At 36.7% G+C, this 23,892-nt stretch overlaps 1 long non-coding RNA gene across 1 annotated transcript in view; it reads left to right on the top strand.

Moving 5' to 3' along the window:
* LOC129209226 (uncharacterized) overlaps window positions 1–23,892 on the top strand; it is a 65,532-nt gene that overhangs the window by 40,812 nt on the left and 828 nt on the right. Inside the window, exons 3-5 of the long non-coding RNA XR_008578020.1 lie at window positions 20,272–22,948; window positions 23,607–23,680; window positions 23,764–23,835. This is a non-coding gene — a long non-coding RNA (uncharacterized LOC129209226). The remainder of the gene's footprint in view (window positions 1–20,271; window positions 22,949–23,606; window positions 23,681–23,763; window positions 23,836–23,892) is intronic.

The raw sequence follows: 23,892 nt of genomic DNA, 5'->3' as shown, positions 1-23,892 counted from the left end.
TGTTTTAATGACTTTGATTAGCCATAGTGAGAAAGTACAGTCACACTAAGCCAAAGGATTTCATAAGTAATTATTCCTTTGAGATAGCAGGGAAAGAAATGTACAGCAGGAATAGAAAATAAAAGAAATCTCATTTCTGTTTGCATTTCTGTTGCACTATTAAGCAGAAAGACAAATTGTAAGAGAAAAAGAGGTATTGGTATATTGGCAGAGCAGTGAAAGAAGAAACTAGCAACAAATATAAGCAAAGGAAATAAAGGCAAGGCAAGTTCTCAATACTTGCACCCCAAGATCCAGAATTTTGATATTTTACCATTATTTGGAAGCATCATGAAGTAAGAAAGAAAACAATGACCTCTACAAGACAGAAGCTAGAAGTGGTACAGTTCTCCAACATACCCCAAGATTATCTGTTGCATTTGCTGTTAAAAGTCGAGAAAACTTAACCTTCCACATTTTATAATTTACAGGCATAATTTCTAGTTAAAATTCTTGGACTGTCTGACAAAATTTAGAGCCACTAAACACTTCGAAGAACACCTGTCTAAACTAAAAAGTACTGATTGTGGTAGCCATGCATAGTTGTTTAAGTGAAATCTTTCTTTGCAAATATTCAGAAGGAAATAAGCACAGGCAATTGCTTTCACTTGGCCAATGTACCTTTTAGCATTATATTGACTGTTCCGATCAAGATTCCTTCCAAAACCAAAGCAGTCATAAGATTGCTTTTTGCACATTCTAGTATACTGGCTTTTGGCAGAACCCAAGTTGTTACATGAATGCACAGGATCAGTAGAAAGCTATTTTGATGATCAGATTTGAAAGACTCTGCTTCAAAGAGGTAGCAAGACATGACAGATATTAGATAAAGATACTTCTAAATAACTCAAAGTTTCTAAATTAATGCAGTAGCTTTATTTTTCTTCATTTATCTTTACCTTCAGTATAAAGTAGATCTATGTCATTTTCTAGCAGAGAAATATGTATGAATTTTAGGTATGATTTTTTAGTGAGAAAAGGCATACATACATGCACACACTTACCACTTAGAATGTGAGGCTTGTACTTTAGACACAGCTTTTCTGAACCCCCCCAACCTATCCCTTTGGCAACTATTACTGTCTAGTTTTGATTTAGTCACAGAAGTTGGATTCAAACTTTGTCAGTACTGCATGAATATTTTGAAGAGCCAAAACTGGAAATATCTAGTATATATGTGCTATAGTACCAGACCTTTATACTATGAACCAGTTTAAAGGAAAAAAAAAGCCTAAGTGCAATTTACAAAGGCTTCATTCTTTTGTTTGCATTCTATCAGTATAAAGAAATAGTGCAACTATTACAACAGTTTTCTGGTAGAAGTGGCAGAGCACTTTAATGCTGTGTAAGTGGAACAGGTTTATTTCTCCTCTTTTGAAATATGTCCTTAAAAAAGCTTCGCAATTAACATTGTACACATCTTGTGAGGTTCTCAAAGATCAGGAACTGTTTCTGGAAACACTCCAATTTGGCAAACAATTACAGCATACATTATGCTAAGGTGCATTAAATGTTTGACTTCTGTGAGGGTACAGAAACATGGGCTTACCAACAGTTAAGTTCAATAAGCAAACCAAAGTCAGTTATAATTTAAAATGGGGGTTAAAAAAAGAAAAAAGGAGAGCGAGGAAAAGGACAACAAGTCTAAAAGGCAGAGAACATTACAACAGCCAAGTGAAAACAAACAAGATATTATAATCAGGACACAGTCACAGGACTATGTGTAACTCTTACAGCTAAACACCAATAGCTTTGGTGACATTAGTTCTGTGTGCTACTTTAGTAAAAGTATAAAGAAGCATATTCAAAAGCCAACGAGCACAAAGAAAACATAGTCATGACTATTCACAATAGTGAATTCTGTACTGAATGTGTGAACAGGACATGAGTTGGGCAAAATACAAGCAGTCTCCCTTTGCCTGCGATCTTTGTAGTGACACAAGCCAAGCAATCTAAACAGAAAATGTCTGTCTGTGATAGGAGGAGGGGCAAAACCCCAAAAAACCAAAAACTGCTTTACTCATGGAAGAATGGTAACTTTGGACAACATTTAGCGCCACAAGTTCAAAGGGCTATTTTATCTGCATTGTAAGTACAGACTCAGAGATTTTACAGTATTCCTGTCTCCATGCTATTGCTTTTTGTGCCATTAATGGCATTTAAATTATAGACCTGCTGTAGCCATGTAGTCAAAACACCACATCACCCGATGAGACACTGTATTATAATGTCAGTGTGTCTGTGTTTTAACTGGTCTTTCATATACTGTACTTCTCGTCAATCACCCTCTTTCTCTGCCAAAGAATAGATACACAAGACAAGGCTATCTTTAGACTTCACTGAAATTTCTCACTCAGATGGCTGCAATACTTCATTCATCACATGGCCAATACTCCTGTATGTATCAATGAGATTTTTAGATGTGCAAAGAGTACAGAGCTAGATAAAAACCAGTCACAGAGAATTTAAAATTGAAACATAGGATATGGTTATGGACTCAGAAATAACGTGCTTTAAACTAACTTCTAAACTAGATCAGGTGGGATTTTTTGTGTCTTTTGGTTCTTAAATATTAGTTATTTTTTGTTTCCATTTTCAGTAAAACATTCCAGATGTACTGAAACACTATTTTCCAAAAGCAGGTATTTATTGACCTGTACATATGTACAGTTATTCACAATAACAAATATTGATTAAATAAGAATTTGCTCTGACAACAACTTAGAAGAAAAAACATTCAAATTTCTAAAAAATTGTGTGACAAAATCTGAGACATTTCTTCTAAATTATTCTAACAAATAAGTTAAACTAGTCATACAAAATTACTAACAGAGCTAGGTACTGGATCCAGATTTTTGGCCTGCATTTAAAACTTTTTTTCATCTCAAAAGCCTGAATAAAGCTGTTTCAAGGTCACAAAACAGCCTTTTTTTTGGGGGGGTGGGGTCTGCTCCTATAAGCTGATCTGCTGCTTGCAGCCCTCAAACAGCAAACACCACTTAAAATGAAAGGATTTATTTGTCTAGGGAAGACTTTTCAAGATTTCATGGCTTCCTATTTTCTGCAATGTGAAGTGCATGCCATTCATCAGTCTGAACACTCAGACCCTCAAGTTAGTGTTTCAAAGTATTCAGACTAAGAAAAAAATTTCACATTATTAAGTTACAGTCAGCTAATTTTATTCTGTGTTGGCTTATTTCTTATTTCTAATGCCATATGCAAAATAACAATGATTTTTGCTTATTAAAGGCATAGTCTCAACTCAGAAGATCTAAATATCAGGTATCCATGAAGTTTTTTGAGCATGTTCTAAACTTGCCAAGATTATCTAGGGCAACTGAATATATTCAACAGTTCAACTAAACTTTTAAAATTGTTTCCACTGGGTGGGGGGAAGGAGAAAAAAAATCAGCCAAAAATTTTCTTTTGAAATGTTGAAATTATTTTATTTAACTACATGAAAATGAGTATTTTATATTTTAAGAGTGACCTAGCTTCTTTACTTCTTTTATTTTTCCTCTCCCATGTATTTCCCCACTGTGCTCCATTTTAAATGTCACCCAAAGCTACAATGATTTGGCATTGGATAGCAGAGTATGAAAGCAAAACAAAACTCCTCCCAGCTATTCACTCACCCCTTCTCTCAGTCAAACAACTACAACAAAAACCCCACCACAGTATCGACACTGGACAAAGTTATGCACACATATGAAGAACCAAAATGTATTTTTTTTTTCTAAAGTGTCAATAGTCAAAAAAACATGTTTATTATTCCTGACCTTTAGAATAAAAGGCTCGGAGCATCCTTCAGATATACAAGTTCTTCTCAGAGCTGACAAAAACATGTAGAAATAGATCTACTTCAAAGTCTTGAGCTGTCTGAAATACCTGTATCAATGGTGCTGCCTCTGAAGCAGTTCCATCAAGCCTCATCGATATATACTCAGAACGACTGAAATCAGAGAGAATCCTGGAATAAGTGAGGTCAAAAGGGACCTCAGTAGCTCACCTAGTCCAACGACCTGCTCAAATCAGAGCAAAAGCTGGCATTACCAGGTGCTGGGTGCCTTGTCCCATCATCTTTTAAATATCACCAAGAATGCAGATACCAGCCTCTGCTGACATATCAGTAACAATCTGAGGCAAAACTTTAAACATTTTATTTAATAACAACAACTCTACACATAGGCTTACATCATCAGCCAATGACTAGGGTGGAAGAACATCTACATTTTAGCTATAGCATTTAGCTGTTTTGTGACTTATGGTCTCCTTCGTAAAAAGAAATAGCTGTGGTATGTCAGATACTACCTCATGGTAACTCTTGGTAAATGCTCTCAATTTAGTCTAGACCACTACGTAATGGTGTATTAAATGACTTAGTAATTATCACTGAATCTAGCCATGGATGATCCTTTGAAGATACTTTTAGTTTTTACATAGTTTTAGTCTGCATTCATCAATGCCTTACTAAATCTTAGTTTCTTTTAAATTAACGTCATTCACTAGAACTGCCTCAAAGGCTCTTCAGAAGTTGGTGCAGTCAGCCTGGACTGGATTCATTCCAAGTAATGATGGTTTGTTCTGATGATTTGATCTGAAAATCCTCCTTGCACAGAAGTAATTAGCCTTTCCTAAATTCAACTCTAAAAGTCAGCATAAATATTCCCATTTAATTTAATTGAGAGCAAAGTAAAGTAACATTAGGCCCTTCTGAAAACCTACTCTGAAGACATACTGTTTAACCCAAAGTTACCACTGTTAAGTGAATATGACAAAGCTCTAAAATTATTAAAACATACTAGGTTTGATTACTTAAGAACTGGAGATATTCTGCAAAGAGCTCACCTCCTTTAATTGGTTCAATAAAAATATTTATCACTGGCCTTTAAGTAAGGGTAAAAATAGTAGGTAATCTCTTCAGACATCTGCTTGAAAAGATGTGGTATTACATGGCAAAGATTTAATTCATGTTTGACCACTAGCTGACTGTAATTTGTGTTTCAGGTGTAAAATGAAAGAGCTTGCTGGGGAAACACTAGAATACCTTCCCCTCTGTCCCTGCTCTGAACTGGGAAATCAGGTCCATTTTCAAGCTTACCAATGTCCCTGTTGACCTCATCAATAGAAATTCACTGATTATGACAGAATAGGGAAACAATGGCATTTAACACAAATCAAAACAAAATGAGAATGACCTCTACCCTCCATATCCCTTCTTACAAATCTCAACTTAGACTATCTATTTCCATGATTGTCAGGGATATTAATGATTAAATACATTCCATTTTATGCCTTGTTATATACTTATTTTCATATCTTCCTTTTAAAATCCAAGAAATAGACCATTTATTATTCAATTTAGGATGTATCAAAATAAAATAGGTATACCACTTTTCTAATACATGCATTCTTTAATACTTGTATAGAAAGACACAAAAATTAAATGTTTAAGTCAGTATATTTTCAAGCAGATATTATTTATGGAGTGCTGATGGAAACAAGCCCTTTCAAAAACAATGCAAAAATATTTTGGTTTGCTTCTCAACTATGTAGAAAGTTTTTGCTCTGGGAAGCCCAGCAAACAGTCAAAAATATTTGTTGCTGTAAAGTCCTTTTTCACTCTTTGCCATCAAAAAAGTCTATTATGCCTGTGTCTCAAAGATGCCCCTTTATTCAGACCTGCTTACATTTAGTAACGTTCACGGTGACTAAATTTTGAATTTCCTGTTAAAATATCCCTATGTGTTCATTTGTTTTAAGTATTTCAGACATATTTCCCAGTTTTCTCCAAATAAATTCCTTGGCTTCTGCCATTTTTCAACTGGCATGCAAGAGTAGCACAACTGTTTGTAATAGCTAATTTATATATTCAAAACTCCAGACACATATATAATCATTCCTTGCATAGTCAAATAGCAAGCACCTATATTCAGAGACATGTGGTGGGACTGAAGGAGACAATGAAACAGAAACTATCTGTCCACTCTAGGCTTTTCACTGCTTATCATCACTCAAATGCATAGGACTGTAGAGAAACTTATAGCAGCACTACCGTACCTATAATTTTAAATACTATTGTAGATTTAATATGAAAATCAAACAAATTAGAATAAAATTTAAGCTACCACAGTAGAATTTCCATATCCATTTAATAATTACTTTTTTAATCAGACAATTTGCTATAGATGCTCTCTAGAGTGAACATGAATTAGCATAATCTATGAACTATTTTGCTGAGCTCGTCCAGTGACCTCTTTTTAAGCTGCAACTTTTGACACACATTTTTAATCATGTGCCTGGCAGTTAAAACATTATCAGTTTTCATTAAGTACCAATGTCTGATTTGAAAGAAATCTGGAGAGCCATACTTCAGTCGCATTTCCAACCCCAAACAACTTCCCAAACCCAAAGAAACATCTGTGCCTACATTCTGGTCCTGAAAAAGAAATGCCGCTATTGCCTGATCTAGGACAAGCTTTCTGATATTTTGTTTTTCCTCCCAAATATAAGAAAATCAGGAAACAATGTGAATACAGTATGACAAAAAAGCCCAACCTAAACAGAATCACATCTCAAGTGAATATCCATGACAAGTTTAACAAGAAATTATATAAACAGTGCACTGAGTTATCTTCAGTTTGTAATTACCAACTTGTCATAAGCCGCAGACACATAACCCCTTGCGATGCAATCTAGATTGCCACAGTTCACAACAAAGATATCTCCCGAGGCTATTATTTCCCTCTTTCCCTTCTTGCAGTGCATCTTTGCAACATATTTCTGAGTTTTATCATTAGAGTCCAGCTAGAAGCATGCTTCTGTTGCCAGCTAGGCTTGCCCCATAAACTCTTCCTCCCCCATGAAGGGAAAATTTAGGACAGTGTTGCAGTGGTGGGAGAAGCAGCAGGGAAGGTGAAGGGACAAAATACACAATCAAAAACAGTAGCTCTACCAGACCTGTATTAGGCAGCATCCATCTTAGTCAACTACACCTCATCATAAGCTATTGCACGCCACACCTCTCACAAGAAGAGACATGTTTTCCATGTTTCTGCACTGTCTCATTTTACATAAGCAACAGTTGCTCTCCTTCATTGTCTCAAATTAAGGAGTGAAAAAGCAAATGAAAGAAAGATTCATACTATAGCACATTTTTACAATTCGTTTTTCCAAGTATCAAAGGCATCTAGAGAGAATTAACTAGATTATTTTCAGTTATCTGATCTTCTGAATATTAAACAAAAAACATCAGCATAAAGTTTCAGTAATAAAGCAGTCTAACAACATACTCAAGCAGGTGAACACAGATAACAAAGCTCAAACCACACAGTTAACTCCTTCCAAAGTCAATTAAAAAGGAAAATCCCCATCTAAAAAGGAAAATTTCCCTTTTTAAGACAGACTCTAGTTGGCATACTCAGAGTAGAAGAAAACTGCATAGCACTTTTTAGGTTCAACTTTGCAGATAAGCAAGGCTTAAGACTCCCATACATTGAAGGTGGATCATAACATTATCAAAATAAAGGTTATCAAAGGTTTGTTGCTTTTTTTTTTAAACACACAGGAGAAACTGCCTTAAAGGTTGTAGGCTGCTCCCACTAGTAATTCACCATATTAATAATCTTAAAGCAAGAAATCTCTCTCAGAGCTGTTTCCCATGATTTTAACTCCAAAAAAGGACTTGTAAGATATAACAAGCATTCCGTTTTCATCTGGGCCATTCAACTACTTGCTGGCAGAGTAATAAATAGAAATAAACTCTGCTGTTTGATACATATGAATATTATTTTCTTTTATCTTCTCAGGTTTACTTTCAGCATGGCTTAGCTAAAAAGCTAATTTGCATATTAAAATCCTTCTCAGACCCTCAAATTCATATGCTAACATTTTCAGCTATCAAAGTCATATCCATAAATACTGGATTTGCACATTAGATATTTAGAATTAGCAGCTGAAACTAAACCCTTTGATAATGGAAACAGACTTTGTGGCTCTAGTTTACCTGCTAAACCTCTTCCTGTAGAACTATCCAGCTGGAGAAATCACGTCCCATGTACAGATTTCTTGGCTGTGCCATGTCACGCATCACCCAGCAGCTGTCACTTCAGCAGAAGGAGCAATATCAAGATAGGCCTAAGAAGAAAGGAACATCCAGCGAAGAATATATCAGCCTCTTAGTTAAGGACAAGAAGAGTCAAGTAAAACCCACAATCATTACATACATTTCCTAACCGGGAGGGGAGGGAGGAGGGGAAGTCCTGAAAATAGGTTAAAGCAACCAAATGACTGAAGTTATAGAAGTAATAAGTGTTGAAGTTATCTTCCAAGCATCTAAGCTCAAAATATCTGTAGAGATTTATATCTAGGCAGCTATATATATTGCTTAAATAACTATGCACATAAGAGGAACCTCAGAAGTCAGCAGGTTGAAGAGAGTGGTTCTAAATTAGACAGGGGAATAGTGAGAGTCACAGGTCTAGAAGTGCAGTCTTTAAACTTTGGATTTAATGTTGCTGCCATTACAGCAATATATCCAGGAACTCTCTCCTGGAGTTTGGCCCTGAAAACACTCCCCTCCCAACTGACAAAGGAGCAGGCACTTTTACTGCCTCCCCCTCAAGGAATAGCTTACCCACCCAGGGCATGGAAGACCTAGATTCAGTTTCCAGCTTTACCAATGCGATTTTGAACCTAAATCCCTCCCCTCTACCTACAACTGGATATTCCGATTGAGATGCTCTCAGATGCCTCCTCAGTAAGCTTCCACAATTTGCAAAGAGCAATTAAATATTCAAATGGAAGTAGAGAATATGCTCAGCTACAGCCTGGTAATTGAGACACCAACTTCCCTCGTCTTTAGGATTTGCTCCAATAAGAGCAGAAAGCACAGGGGAAGGGAACCGCATGCTCCTTCAGTCTGTTGTGCAAGACATGCTGAAGTGAGGTCAGCAGGGCACTTCTGCAGAGGAGTGCTCAGCGCCAGCCTGGCCTAAGCAACGGGAAGTTCATCTGGCAGATATTTTGGTGGCTGGGGGTTTGGGCACCTCCATAGTGAGACAAGCACTTGTTTTGAGGATTCATATTTTGAATTTAGGTACTATAAGCTAGTTAAGAACCTAAGGCAGTTGTGGAACACATTTAAGCAAAATAATGAAGCTTGATTGGGTTTACACTGGGCCAATTTTATAATGATCATTTTAACTGCCCACTAAAAATTATTTGCATATTATAATTCATTTTATTTTTTCTTATACAATCAAATGGCTTAGTATTTTTGGAGAGATCCCTGATTCTATAAAACCTGGTGTTGTGGTCTAAGCCAGCAGGCAGCTAAAACAACCACACAGCCATTTGCTCACTCCCTGCTCCCCCAGTGGGATGGGGGAGAGAATCAAAAAGAAAAAAGGTAAAATTCATAGGTTGAGATAAAGACAGCTTAATAGGACAGAAAAGGAAGATAATAATAATAAAAGATTATACAAAACAAGTGGTGCACAGCACAATTGTTCACTACCCAGAACCAATGCTCAACTAGCTCCTGAGCTGTACCACCTCCCAGCCAACTCCTCCAGTTATATATGGAGTATAACATCATATGGTATAGAATATACCTTTGGCCAGTTTGGGTCCACTGTCCTGTGTACCCTCCCAGCCTTGTGGGCACCCCCCACCTCCTTATTGGCAGGGCAGTATGAGAAGCTGAAAAGTCCTTGACTGCTCAGCAACAACTAAAACATCAGCTTGTTATCAACGTGATTGTCATCCTAAATCCAAAACACAGCACTATACCAGCTGCTAGTAAGAAAATTAACTATATTCCTGCCGAAAGCAGGACAGCCGAAACCACCTTGAACTTTGCATATTAGCTTCAGCATTACTTTTTCTGATTTTAGTTTTATTATTACACCATTTTCAGTATGCTGTGTACAGACATCACCTGGGTCGTGAAAGCTGGGGGCAGCTAAACTGCTTTATAGGTACTCTGGTGGTTGGTATTCTGTACACATGCAAGGCAGTTAGATGTTTATATTTAGACTTGATTGGCAGCAAAATACTTTGCTTAAAATAGAAGATTTTCTAAATTCACTAAACTTAAGTCTTGGCAAGTGATAGAACTAAATGACAAATACCACTAGTAGCTGAGCATAAAGGCATTCTGTGCAATAAGATACCAAAAGGAAACAAAATAGGACCTTAGTACCATCTGAGACCAGACACCAGTTTAACTCCTTAACCATGCAGGGTGGCAAGGCATTTGTTATGTAACAGCAACTTCAGACAACATTTTTAAATCCTGCCATCTTTTCACTGAAGAACAGAAGATTAGACTTCTACAGACTCTGAGAGACAGGGAGTGGAGCCAGCAGCAATATTTAGCACAGAGTGACTGATTTCTGGCACCATCTAGCTTCTCTGCATCAGGAATCTGGCAGCCTGGTAGGTGCTTTTCAAAGACACTGATTGAATAGTTGATACTAGTGCTATACAAAGGCTCAAAACAGCACAAGAAAGAATACATCCTAAGCCCCAAAACTACAATAATTTTTTTTTTTTTTAATAAAGTCAATGGGGAAAAATTCCTGGGCAGAATGCCAAAGACATTGTTAATCATTCAGCTTCTAACTATGCATCTCTGACAAACTTCTAATATATACCAAGTATTTTAGGCACAAAGAAGCCATAATGCAAGAAATACTGTTAGTTCTTAATTTTCATGAGAGACAGTATAGTCTGCAAAGTACAGATTTTTTTTGACCAATAAAACTATCCCTATTTCCACTCAGAATTATAAAACTCTGAGTCTTTGTAATTATATGGTGAATTTGTACTCATTCACTACACTTATAAGGAATTTTGAACTCTAGAAACTCCAATTCATCACCGCCAGCTCTGTATGAAAAACTGCTGATCATTTGAGAAAAGCAGCCATGTTTTGTTGCTGAATGTCAAAATGGAATCAATTGATGATATGTACAAGCTTTGAATGCTTGTACACTGTAAGATTTTGCAGAAACGTATTTACTCATCAGCATAAAGACATGTTTACAGACGTACACCTTGGGAAACCAGAAAAAATGACAAATAAGGTTGGTTTATGTCCTCAATAGAGGAGGAAAGGGTAGGGAAAGAGAAAAAAAATATTACTATACCAGGCAGGCAAGCATACTTTCTCAAATTCTGAACCTTTTTTCCAATTCACATAGTGAAACTTTCTTTCCATTTGTCTGAAATCACCTGGAATGTGCTATAGGAGCTAATCCCTTCATATTTGTTTTAATCAGCACAGGCCCATTCAGAGTGAGGATTCTCAAATGCATGACCAACCCAACCCACTTCCCTAGTTACTTGGTCTTTTCAACTACATGTATGCACAGCTACTGAAATAGAAAGTTAGCTACATTTACACACAACTAATACATACAAGCTTCCCAATGGAAAGACTAGAACATAGTGAAATGCTTTTTCCTATAATCCACTTAAAGTGGTATTTCTCTGCCTCTCCCTCAGTGTCTCAGCTCAACATACATTGTCTGTATAGACACGTTTTCTCTGTAAAGAGGTCTAGGGTTATTCCGCTGTTGATTCATTCATGATCAGCCTTTGTGTTTTGTGATTTCATCCAAAAACTGAAGTGTAAATGCAAGGGAGACATAGCTGCCTATTTGTTTGAATTGTATTTCAAAAGACTTTCCTTTAAAAAAAAGTCTCACATTCTCTTCTCCTGAAATATTTAGGGTTTTTTAGACTACTCATTTTCCATTTCTAATTATACAAGACTACGAAGGACACAAAGTTTGAAGCTACTCTCAAAGTTAGGACCTGTTATTTGAAGATACATTAAGCTCATTGAACAGTTACAGATTAAAATGGAAGAGCAAGTAAAACAAAATTGGGTAATAGGAACAAACCAGAGAACGTGTTCCTAAAAGGGAAAAGAAAATTGAGACATCTGTCAACAGCCTGTATCTTTGATGTCTGTCAATAGTTTTATACTGAGTTATACGTTATTCAGTTACAATTACTAAAAAGCGTGTCTACATAGTTTAGATGAGCCACAGGTACTAGAACTAAAGAATCTTAGGTTATTGCATAGCGTTCATCTGAAAGATACGATGCATTGAATTTAACACATTTCTATGCTATTCTTGCACGCAGATTGCCCTTTTCAGCGCTGCACAAAAGGAAGCACTGGAATTTATAGCAGAAATTCCACTGAATGTCAAGGAATGGGATCTTTCAAAATCTGTGGTCTTTTTGAAATTCCCTGCATGCAGTTTCAGGGTAGCATGTTTTAAAAAACCTGGAAGGTAATTTTCTAGAAAGTAGTAAAGAACTTTCACTAACCCCTCTCCCTTCTTCTTTCCTAACAAGCTCTTATGTACATCTATCCTGAAGTAGAGTGGCTTGCACGTATGTAAACACACACACACATACACACAAACTCTTGGCTACCTATGTTTGTGCTGATTTGTTTTAGTGGCAGCATGCCTAACCTGAAATTTTCTGCCCCATAGCTCCAAGAAAAACGCTATCATGGGTTTGATTGAAGGTGCTACAACATTGCTCACATCCTCTTTCTAGAAAGCAGCTCTGCTGTTTTCTTCCACATAAAGTTAGATTTCCTGGCATGCATATATGCAAACCTCCCACCCAAAAATGTCAGACATGACCTTCCTCTCTACTGTATTCTCATGTGCCAATAAAATAAGTTGCAAACTTAGCAAAAAAAAAAAAAGAAAAACCCCACATCCAGCAAGTACTGGGTTTACGTGAATATTTTCAGAAGACACTTATACTATGCAGGTAATCCAATATAATCAGACAGCTGAAAGATTCTCATTCTAACCTTCAGGTACTCAAAATAGGTGCTTGAGAGCAGGTATTGGAAAGACAAAACAACAGAGGAGAGGGGAAGTGTTAAAAGTGTTATAGGAATGAAGTAATGTTACCCTTATTTTTGATATTCAGGAGGAGTTTGTCATGACTACAGTAGCCCACTCCCTTTTTGCACTGAATAATTCCCAACATTTCTGTATCACCACATCTCAGATACACATATTGAAGACTTAACTCTCTAATCTTGCAAGTGTGGGTAGAGAAAAGGAAAGGGAGAGCAAGAAATACCATTAAGCTTCCCCTCCCCTTTGCCCTCACATTACTGAACGATATTTCTCTTTCTCCAAATACTTGAGGAATTCACTTCCTCTGCAATAGAGGGAGGAGAAGACTGAAAGGAGACAACTGATTTGTATATGCATCGTAAGTTATTTATTTTATAATTTAAAAATATTTTTATAGGGTTATTTCTCAGATATCAGGGGTGAAGTTGCAGTTCAAGAGAAAAATGTGACCAGGATTTGTCACTCTGTTCTTGCCTCATTAAAGGGATTTTTATATTTTAGAGAGGAATCTAGATTTCAGAAACCATTTGTCTTAAGTTTCCTTCCAGGTTTTGCCCTAGAAGTGGGGCAAATTGCTAAGTATTTTAGCTGCTCTTTAGTCTCCTTCCTCACTTCACTGCATCTTACACTATATTAGCAGTGCCATGAACAGCTTATGACAATAATACTGAGCTTTTATGCAAGACACTCAGACTAGACCCTCATATGCCAGTTAAGCATGATCCACATTTCACAACAAGAAAAATAAGTTTCAGACATGAACAGACTGGTTATATCCTTTCTTTGGTCATATTATATTCTTCCTTCCATCCTATTCATTAATTTATTTCTTCTTTAGTCTCATGTTCTGTCTTCCTCAGCCTTAAGGGACAGTATTTTGAACCTTAAACCAGTTGCAATCAGTGGGATGAGGTCAGCAATCACATCCATGGGACTGGCAAGATTAGAACATATTTATCCCAAGTCCAAGTGCAGTGCCCTATTCAGACAGCTATGCTGCCTGCTAGTTATCAGGTTGAATTAAAAACAAAAGTTATATTAAAAGACAGCAGGATCATTATTTCTCCCTTCTGCCTCCCTCCTCAAGTGCCTGAGGTCGTTTTCCACAACAAAAATGAAAGCCCTTCTTGGAAGTGTTTTTGTGCTAAACAGCAGTGGTTAATTTCTTGCAACTAATTAGTTATTCAAGTGAAAGTATAATGATCCTCCAACATGATTGAAAGTGCTTCAAGTGAGTTTCCTGCTAACAGCACACTTCTAGAAAAGACGCAATAAATCAGCAGGGTTATGGAAATTTTTAAACAAAGCGTCTACGACAGGAACCCATTAAAGATATAGCCATGTAATATTTATGTACCTAGCTGACTCGTGCTTTTAACCTAGCGCTTTCAGCTATAGCTTTTTAGCACCTGGGTCATATTCACTAAGAATGAAATTCACCCTATCTGCTAAAAGCCAGCATAATGTCTCTACATTAGGTGTTCCGAGTAGAGAGTTACCATAGGACTTAAGTGGTAGAGCCTTCCCACCAAATAGAATTTCATCCAGATTTTTCTAAAGATAAATACAAACAGATCATCTTTAAACAGCACAGAAATTACAATCTGTGAGCCTCAAACTCCCTGATTACCCTTAGCAAGAAAATCAGTAGGAACCTAAACAAGAAAGGTTTTATAAATCCAATGAAGTATTGATACAGAAACAAAACATCTCAGAATAACCAGTGTCATGCCTATGGTTGTTCAGATTATGATTTGTTGATTAAGAGTGGCTACTGAGATGGTAACAGCAGATCTCCAGAGATTTTTAGAGAAGGTGCTGACTACATAAAATGCCATCCACTTACTCCAAAGAACTATTAATTCGTTACAGGTTGGTTTAAATGTATTAGCTACTCCAGAAATGTAAGACCCAGTTGTGTAGAAATATATTTTGATTATGCTTGAGCTTTCTGGATGTTAGAGATGTACAAATCTGAATCCCTTAAAATCTCCAAAAAGAAGAGACATTTCCTTTTCTTCCATCAAACTATGTCGACATGTGCGTCTACCTGTATTTTTAAAACAGACAAGTGCACATGAAGCAAAGGGAATGGTTTAATAATCTCTACTTCCTTTGGCTATACATGCTTTCCCCCATCCCATTCACTCATTTACTTCATTCCCACAGTTTTAAGAGACAGAACTTGGATTCAAAAGCCAGCTTCAGTCAAGGTCTCGAACATTGCTTTATTTCCTGGCCTACCCTTCCTTACTGCAGCAGATGGCTGTGAAAAAGGAAATCTCACTGCTGGAAGAGGGAGACTTCAGGAAGGAGTGTAGGAACTGTAGTTTCCTGGGACTCTGGGAGGGAGGAGGAAGCAAGAGTTATAAGAAATTAGCAGAAGGGGATTGAAGGGCAGAGAAAAGGAGACCAAACATTACTCCCCCTTCCCAATAAAATCATCTTTGCTCTCACCATAGGTTTTTGGGCCAATGACCACTTTCAACTTGCACTTTGTGTTGGGAAAATAAATTAGGAGTCCAGCTTAATTTTGTCAATAGAAAGTTTAAAGTGGTCACTGGAGCACAAAGTGCTTTTCAAAGGGCAGCTGAGCTCAACAGGGACAAGGAAGAGGATGTTGAGAGCACCACAAAAATACAGGCAGATTAAAAACATTAAGGGTGCACCATTTTTCAATAATAAAGATAAGGCTTTTATAACAGTTCCTGCAATCTTGTATCTATTTATTGTGGGCTATTTCTCTTTAGAAGAATATATATTACTTAAAAATACACCTTTGCCAGTGTAGAAAATAAGTAGTTTGTGTGTGTTGGTCTTCACAAAAAAAGAACAGAAAATGGTTAATGAGCAAGTCATCTGCTCCTTGACTACATGGGATTATGCTTCACATTCATGCTGTAAATCAGTGGTTCCAGTACAAGTAATTGTACTGCAATGGGTTTTGCTATGCTAAATATTTAAACTGCGTGCCCAGTCCTTCAAAGTCTGAGCTTATTCTGTGTTCAGAGCTTTGTAGGGTTGAGTCAACAGCATATTTGTTTTGAATGGTTGTTCCTAGATAACAGTAACAGAAATCCAAAACTCGTTTACATCATTTAACATGCCCAAAAGCTTAGCTTGAGACACTGAAACACACAAAAAATCAAGCAGAAAAATGCAATTCTTTAGAATGGTCTCTGCTGTTGAAAATAAGAAGTTTCATCATCAAAAGGCAAAAAGAATGTTTTGCCAACTCTGGACCAAGTACCATTTTGTTTTTCAACTGGAGCAATAACTGGCATAAGATTTCAAGAAATTTCCTCTTCTCCCTGAAGACAGCCACAAGCCTTTCTACCACCCCAGATTGCATGTTGTAGTGATTGCAAGATAGGCATGCCTTGTGGGTCCTAAGCAGTAGCCTTTATTTATCAGAGCACACAGAATGTGTGATAGAGGGTTAAAACAAAGAAAATCAGGCAATTCCATGAATCCTGTGAAAACTATGTTCCCATCTGAGCTGTACCTTCATCTCTAATAGACAGACATTTCATCAGCTGTTTAGCAAGTGGCCCTCTACTATTTTCTTAACTTGTATTGATATCTTAAAAACGACATTTCACCAGCATTTACAGACACCCATGGAGTGTTCAACATAGACCACAAATGCAGTTTGAGAGTAACTTCTGTAAAATATAGTAATATTTTTTAGAAACAAAGATGAAGCATAATCTCTCATCTGTTTCAAATTACACATGAAAAATACTGAGTATGTTAGCACAAATAGATTTACATGCAGAAATTTCAAAGGAAACAATGCAAGAATGCCAAAATACAATTACAGCAAAGGAAATAATGCAAACAGGCAATGATTTACTATCCTTATGTCTTCAGAATCACAGTTCTAACTTAATGCTGTCTGCCTGTAGTTAGCATTCAATACTGTGTAATAAACACGGTATTTGAAGAAACATACTTTTTTTCATATTTACATGCTACCTAGAAAGCTCCTAATACTTAATCTGGAAGCAGACACGGAACCCAAAAAGGTGCCTCTTTTCCAGTGAGGACACGATTTCCTCTCTAAGGGCCTGGGGCAGTGTGCTTCAAATGCTAATAGCTTGAGTTGTGTGCAATAGCCCTATATTGTTTATATAGCACTTCACATGTTCAAAGCACTATGAGATATCAGCCATCACTACACTTTTATGAGGCTGTAAGTATTACCCACTAAACATTAGGGTTCAAATGACTTGCTCTTGATCAAAAGAAACTTTGTGCAGCAGGACCATAATTATTTGAATTTGCTAATTCTCGCAGTCCATTCCTATAGTGACTCAGAAAGAATAGGGGGATGGGATATTAAAGCCAGTTGCTACTGCACTCTGCTCTGGCAGTGAGATACAGACGCACGGAGAATCCCTAAGCTAACTTGCACTCAAACGGCACCTTCTCTGGTAACTTCTAAAGAATAATTAAAAATCAAAAGCACAAATTAAAGTTTTTTTTAAAAGCCCCAAACATGTTTTCATGAATATATGTATTTCACATAGTCACTGTGAAGAACCCAAAAGACAACACACAAACTGTACTGAAATACTCCAGAAATACTAAGATGGGGATCCCCATTCATTCTGAAGCAGTTTGGTTTTTTAAAACCAAGAGGATTAGTAGGCAAGTTAAAGTAATCAGCCCATTTTCTGCACGTAAAGAACTGCAATCTATTGTCTAATACTTAACTACAGTAGGACTCTAACTTTTAGAAAATATAGAATATTTTACTCTGCATTTTTATACATACTTTCATTCTACAAAATTCAATTGCTATGATGACATTTATAAGTCTAGCTTCGAAATATTGAGTCTCCATGCCTGTAAAATATATACAGAGACAAAGAAGATGCAGAAAAACAACAAATGAATCCACAGTCTCAGTACATAATGACCACCAAATAAATGCTTGACAAATGCTAAACAGGATACATCCTCAAAATTCTTCTCTTTATAGCTGAAAACACTTCATGTAAAAATACTGCGGTTGAAGACAGAATAAGAAAACTCTTATCCTTCGCCTTTCCATCCAGCACCCATCCTATCATACAATACTGTTTTTCCCACATCTTACATTTTAACTTGTACGCAGTCTTGGTTTCCACACATACCATATGTTTTCTGAGCACAGCTTCACAATTATTGGCCTTAGAATCTTGCCTGCATGATCACATGGGAAATAGATCATACTACTAAGACAAAAACGTAAACCTCTACACACAATCCAGATTCATCAAATAAGAAAAGGATGCCTGGTTAAGGCTATCAGAGGAAGGGGGAGGGTAAAAAATTCCCTTCAAAGGCAGTAATGAGCACAGAGAATTACAAACAGAACCTCTTGTGTTTTAGCTGAGTTGATCACATTGCTCTTAATCTTTACCCATTGTATTGTACAACTTCCATTCGACATTTTTTGGGTACAGGCCACACAGAACTCTATGCCAGACTGTTTGTAATTTCTACTGTTTTGACTTATATTGTCTGAAAAGTTAAATTATTGAAATATTTGCTAAAATATTAAAGTTTAAGCATAATGTCAGTAGGTGAGCATTACTTCACGGATATTAATGTAAAAAGCAGTTACCATACTCCATCTACTGATCTAAAGAACAGATGTTCACATATGATTTATGGACACAGAAATATGTGCGTATCTTCCATAAATAGTAATGTGTTCCAGTAACAGAGTGGAGAATTGTCATCCAAAAAGGCTGGGAAACTGCAAGCAGTATTAGAATTTATTCACCAATTTCTTGGCTTTAAATAAAAAGCAAAGTTATAGGTCCAGTGCCGCAATCCAGTATGTTGGAAAAGCCTTTCAGTTTCAAACAGGACTAACAACATGAAATAATAAAGTGCAGAGTCAGACTCAATAGCTCAGATCTAAAAGTCTGTTTAGAACACATAAATGTAACTATGATTTGTTAAATAAGAGTAACAATTTATGTTGATTGAGGTACAATAAGTCTAAAGCAAAAAGCCAATATTGCCTTATTTTTACATTGCAATTTTGTTTGGAAGTGTCTAATACCAAAATTTAACAAAATACTAATCAGGTAAAATTCTAATGGGCAAGGCATAGTTTTAAACTCTGCAATTAAATTATTTCTGAAAGTGCAATCAAATGTTTGATTTGACTAATAACATTGCTGCTCCTCACACTTGTTCTGTTCCTAAATTAGCTTGGCTAATCAGCATCCCACCTCATAGCCTGTGTTGTGGACATGTAATATGATCTGATGGGTTTAATTTCAAGATCACAGTCAATTTTTGGACAGCAGACTTACTAAAAAACTTAGTCAAAGGCTACAAACACATGAACTAGCGTACTTGGAGATGTCCTGGTTTCTCAGCCGTAGAACTCTGATAGGACTCAATGAACTACAGATTGCTCTGTGATGCCTACACACGTCAAACAAGTTTTGATTTAGTGTAAAAACCAGTCTTGTGGTTATTTTTTCACCTCGAAAAGTGTTTTCTGGTGTGCCAAGATATTTCCCCCCTTCTTATTTCATGAGCAAGAACCAGAACAATTCTGCATAACTCTAGATTTCTTCATACCATAGTGGACAAAAAAGCAGCCATGTAGAATGCAGAATTTAAACAAGGCAATCACAATTTTCCCTCCTGTCTCTGGCTGGCATGCACTAGTGCTTCAAGATTGTTATGCAGCTGCTACTTCTCTCCAGAGATAGCTGTACTACAGCAAATGGTGAACTACTCCAAAACTTTTTTTCCCCAGCAGAGGTTTACAAAGATGTTTCCATAGGTTGAAGGCCACATGAAAGCATTGTGATTGTCTAGTTTGATTTCTTGAAAAACATTGGCCTTTGAATTACTGCATTAGTAATTAGGAGCCGATGCTAGACTCCAGTGAACTGCAGAAACAACTGTGTGGAATACAGGGAGTCTTAGATTACAATGAAGATTACTGGATTCTGTTCTTGCAGTTTTTAAGACCACAGAAGACATGAACACTTTTCATTTTGTCAGAAAAAGGACTTCCTCTTGATAGCTGCACAGAGTTTTTACTTTCAGCACATAACTCAGTCATCCAAAAATAAATTGAATCTCTAATAACTACAGTCAGCTGGATTTAGTTCCTTTTGGTGGAAGCACAGCAATGTCAATACTTACTGAGATTTAGTATTACTGCTAATTTATTGCAGGTAAAGTGTCAATACAACATGGAAATTTGTCACTTGAGAAAGGTTTAATAAAAAAGATGAACAGACAACACAAAATAGAAAAGGTGATACAAACTGATAACTGATAATTCTACTTCACTTTTTTCCAGATGAGCATCCAGGTGCCAGCTGGTGTAAACGCAGATGCCACTGACGTCAATGGAGCTGTGTCAGTTTACACTAGCTGAGAATCTGATCCCAAGTGCATTAGTGCCATTTTTAGACACTGCCACTGGAATTCACTTTTGCAACACAATTAAAGATACATACATGCATTGCATTTTTTTTTCCTATCCCCAAGTGTATAACTGGAAGCCTGTTGACAGACTGTGGGAGAGGGCAAGTGGGAGGTAGAAGTGGCCAGCAACTGTAGCTATGAGATAACTTTGCAATATGAGTATTAATGCTATTGTTCTGTTGTCTTCCTTTTATATAAATATTTGCCTACAAAAAGTCTTAACTCCACCTTCCAGTAACAATTCAATAACAGCAAAAGAAAAAAGATGCTATAAACCATGCACAGTATCTGTCACAAATATATTAACATACTATTTTAATCAGTGTACAATCTGAATAGACTGGTTTAATGCATTGTTAGGGAAGTTAACTAAAATCATAAGAAACCCCCCAAACTTGAGATCTGTATATTCACCTAAGTATTTGTTTCTGAGTGAGCTCACTGCTGTACAAGCAGTAAGATTGTTAAAAGTAGTAAAACGTGAAGTAGCCTGCAAGCCAAACCTGACATCTATCATTTAGATCTCATTGATCATATATGTGGGGGAGGGAAAAGGAAGAAAGGAAGAGGTGGGGCAATAAGCAGTGCAGAGTAGTACCTCAGAGCTCCAGCCATCATTTCTAAGTAGGAAGAGGAAGCTTTTATTATTGTTTTACATATGGCAGCTGTTAAACATGAGTGTACTATGTAGCAGTTGCCAGTATTAACCAGTACAATGAAATTGAACTTTAGTCTTGAATCAAGCTATCAAGGTCAAAATGGAAAAGCTAATTAGAAACAAAGATGCAGTTCACATAGCATTGAAGTAATTTTCTGTTTGTGCAGCACAACACCCATATCTTCAATTTAGGTCAGGCCATCAAGAGGAGGAAAAGAACTGAAGATGAGATGCTCTACTTCACACAGTTGCCCTCTGGAAGGACTGGCAAAGGCAGTCACTTAAATTAAGTACAGGTCATCAGACAAGATATCTAATCTATTCCTAAGACAAGCAGCTCTAGCAGTCCAAATCCCTATGGCCTTTACAGCGACACAACGAACTACTTCCTCATGTACCTCTGTCAATTCATGTTAGGTTCCAATTTTTTTAAAGTGATATTTCATGTACACCATGACCCTATTGCTCATAGCAAGGAAAGTGCTTTGGTTTATTTATGACCTACTAACCTTAAATAAAAAACCATACATCCAATCTGAATGTTCACATAAGCCTGCAGATCTCAAATAAAACTTAAAATAAAGCTGGCATTTGTAACAGCTAGCTAAGCCCAGTAATGGATTTAAAAAAAAAAATGAAAACCAGATGAGAGAAGATGAAAGCATTTTTACCCTGCATAACCTGCACACATCAGGAATCAGGGCTGGAGCTCAGGAATACTTTTTTTGTGCTTTTGTACTTACAAGTTTCAGCCCGTTTCAACAGAGGCTAGGTATCCAGGGAAATACTGAGGTTTTTCCATTATTGGGGGGTGGGGAGAGAATAATAACAACCTGTGAAAATAATTCCTTCTAAGATGCAATGCACCCAGCCGCAAGCTCTACATAGCTCCTCTCCTTCCCTTACATCCCATCTGAACTGCCAGGTATCAGCCAGGCAAGACCCCGTGTTGAAATATGAAGTGACAGATGGAAGCAGGGAATAAGAGCCTAGAAATAAGTACTGAAAGAAATGGCATACAGAAAGAAAGCTTATAATAGGACGGATGTTAAACATGAGTGACCCTAAACCATAAAGTCTATTCATTTGGCTAGAACAATGTTGAACAGATGCAGATGCACAGAAGACTGAGTTGGAGAGCCTTATTCTCTCATCACTCATGCTGGTGTAAGGAACTCATTTTATAACATCCATGGAATTAAACTGTGGAAAGCCCGGTACAAATAAATGGCAAAAATAATAATCAAACTTCAGACCTAAAGTATTGGCAGGAAATATCCCCTGCTGCTGTATCAGCAAAAAAAAAAAAAGTGTTGACTGCCACATCTTGCTAGAATTCAGGTATATTCATAATCACAATGGCCTTCTTAAACAACACACATCTGATCTATCAAAGGAGAAAAGTAGTTGATTCCATTCTTGTCTAGTTCCTCAATAGGTTATATAAATTACTCTGTCCTTTAGATATATTTGATAGAAAATACATTTGAGTTAAATGAAGTAATAACTACCACTATATGCAGAGGAATTAGTTGAAAAACAGCTAGGACAATGTCCTTGTCATGCCATTTGTTTAAAAAATATACGCAGGCAGCACACTTAGGACCTGCAGTCTTTAGGTGCTGGTTCCCTTTATGCAAGTAAAAACTAATTTAAGAAAAAAACCAACATTTATAAAGGTTTTTAAAATAATCAGAAATGGATGAGAGACTATAAGACAACTTTTACCAAAGGACAAGGTAAACAGCAACTCATAGAAGCCAATGAATCAGTCACATAATTTCAGTGCAGCAGAAATGAGAAAAGAGTGGACCTAGCAAAAAAGAATTCAGATCAGCTGAGCTGCAAGATCACCTTCTGCAGGAAAACTCTTCTCAGAAATGCAAATAAGGTAAAATTCCTAGGTTACCATGTTTTGCCTTGCGATCCAATCTCTAAACCCCTACCCCTACAACACAAAAATTGCAAACCTACAAATATTTTTTTTAATTGTTATTTAAATATTTAGGACAATTGAGTTGGCAAGCTCAGAAGACTGGAAAAAAGCATTGTGCTACTGTATAAATTTAAGAATAAGCACTTTATTGTCTGATGATCAATTTTTGGATATGGATAGCATGCTTCCACCTAAAAATATATGAAAAAAATTTTGGTCATCAAGCCTTGATGTACATTTGCCTTTTTTCCTCCTGAAAACTATAACAACAGGTTCTGGATGTATGACAGTTTGTAAGGAAAAAAGGCCTGTCTCTCTAAGACATTTATTGAGACATTAAGCCTTCTTAAAAGAAAATGTAGTTTTCATTAATCCTAAGCAAGTTTAAATCCAATTGAACCATGTCAGCAGAAGAAATTTTACTCAATTGGGCAATCTATAATTGGCAAGACTGATTCATAAAATTGTTAGCCAACTTTGTTCATATATGGGATCTTGTGTTTTTGTTTGCCATGAAGTTCAGTTTTGTGAAATGACATTAATCCGCTTGTGCTTGGATCTTCAACCTATATTGTTAAAGCCTGAATAAGTGAAATTTCTTTTCTTTTCATAGAAAGAAGTTTGGAAAACTGCCTGCTCCTTGTACAGAGGCTGAAATAGGATAGGCAGAGAAAAGTGTTGGTGTCGGTAAGAGAAAAATGACTGAAGTTGCATCATCTGTATGATTAAAATCATTGTGTGAATTTTGATTTTCCCCCCCCTCCTTTCAGACATTTGAGGATGCTGTCAAGTCAATGGAGTTCTGTTGTAGTGGTTGCTTCAGTGAACATTCAACGCTGTCGGTGAGTTTGGAATTAAAGTGAAAACCATCGACCGTTGATTGTACCCTCCAGCTAACC

This window comes from Grus americana, chromosome 8 (genome assembly GCF_028858705.1).
Source record: "Grus americana isolate bGruAme1 chromosome 8, bGruAme1.mat, whole genome shotgun sequence".
Classification (NCBI taxonomy): Eukaryota; Metazoa; Chordata; class Aves; order Gruiformes; family Gruidae; genus Grus; species Grus americana.
Note: the sequence above shows the minus strand (reverse complement) of the source record. Positions and strands in the feature narration are given on the sequence as shown.